Here is a 1,505-nt window from a genome sequence, read left to right on the forward strand (position 1 = left end):
CTCTCTCTCTCTCTCTCTCTCTCTCTCTCTCGTCTCAAGAGGCGTACGTGAATAGACTATGAGCCGCGGACATTACTGACAGTGTCGTTCACTCCCCCCTCATAAAACTAAAAAATCCCCCACAATAGAAGCGCTTTTTTCGCCGTGTTTCACGCAATATTCATGTCTTCAGGGGACATTTCTTCTCCTTTTCGCTGCCGCCGCTTCCGCTTCTCAACTTCTTATAGCTTTACACAATTATTCTGTTTGCGTATGGACTCGGAACGTCGCGGATGTCGAAGTTAGCGGGGTAAAAAGTACTCTAGTGGGGTAGGAACCGCGTTAACTATGCGTACTGCTTATTTAAACAATCAGATTTACACCATCAACGGCTGCGGGAGGAAGGCTTTTGATACTTTCTCCCACAGAGCGACATAAAATCAAGTTTTAATGACTTCTTTCGTGTTTCTTGAAGCCAAAGGAAGCGCAGTTCATCCTCGCCTCGGGTATACCACACCCTCACCCCCCCCCCTACCCCCTACACTTTAGAGCTTTCTACGGCCGTCGAGCGTCTAACGTTGTCGGTTAATAATTCAAGTGCAGCGTTTCCCTGAAAAGTCTTGTTCTCTCACCTAGGAACAAAAGGGAGAGCAACTTTTTTTTTTAAGGGAAAAGAATGAAAGAAGGAAAGTAAAAAGAAGAAGGAGAAGAAGAAGAAGGAAACAGCTAGGAAAGTGCCGTTAAGTGTTAAAGTGATGCCAACGTTTGCCCCCCACCCCCCCGGTCCACCCTCTTTTTCCTCTTTCCCCCATCCCCTCTCCCCTCTTTCTCCTCCTTCCCCTATCTCCTCCTCCCTCCCTCCTTCATCTTCCCCTCTTTCACTTTCTTCTCCCCCCCCCCCCCCCTCCCTTCTTCATCTCCCCACCCCCCTCCTTCATCTCCTCCCTCCCTCCCTTCGTCCTCCCCCTCTTTCCCCTCCCCTTAATGTCTCCCGTCTGATAGCCTCCCTGATCGAGTCTGGGCTTTTGTGGCCGGCTTGATAAATAGACTGACGTGACATAAATATTACAGCGAGTCTTCGCTGTCTCTTGTTTTCCCGGGCACCCCCATGGAGTGTCAGAGAAATGTGCTCTCTCTTCCTTTCTTCTTTTATTTCAGCCATGTACTGTATTGAAATCAAGCAAAGCGGTTATTTCAGTGTCTCCATTGTTTCAGTCCGTCCGTCTTTCTCTCTAGGGCTATTTCGTTTTTGTGGGGGGTTTTTCGCAGTTTGTCCGTGTTTAATCAACTCTCTCGATCAGCGCCCGTACCTTCCCCGCAGGAGTCCGAGTCTAACAGTCGATGATCAAATCAAATATTTTGTACCTGCAAAGAAGATCCAGCAGTTGCCCTCTGGTGCCAAAAGTGGCGTCCGGGTAAATAATTCAAACGTTTTTTTCATCTGGATATGTCCCGCCCTGAGCTTCCTCAGTCTGATAGGTCCCGCCCTTTTGTGAAGCCTCTTGTCTTGCGAGCGTACTTTGGGT

Source organism: Aplysia californica, unplaced genomic scaffold (assembly GCF_000002075.1).
Source record: "Aplysia californica isolate F4 #8 unplaced genomic scaffold, AplCal3.0 scaffold00573, whole genome shotgun sequence".
In the NCBI taxonomy this organism is placed as follows: Eukaryota; Metazoa; Mollusca; class Gastropoda; order Aplysiida; family Aplysiidae; genus Aplysia; species Aplysia californica.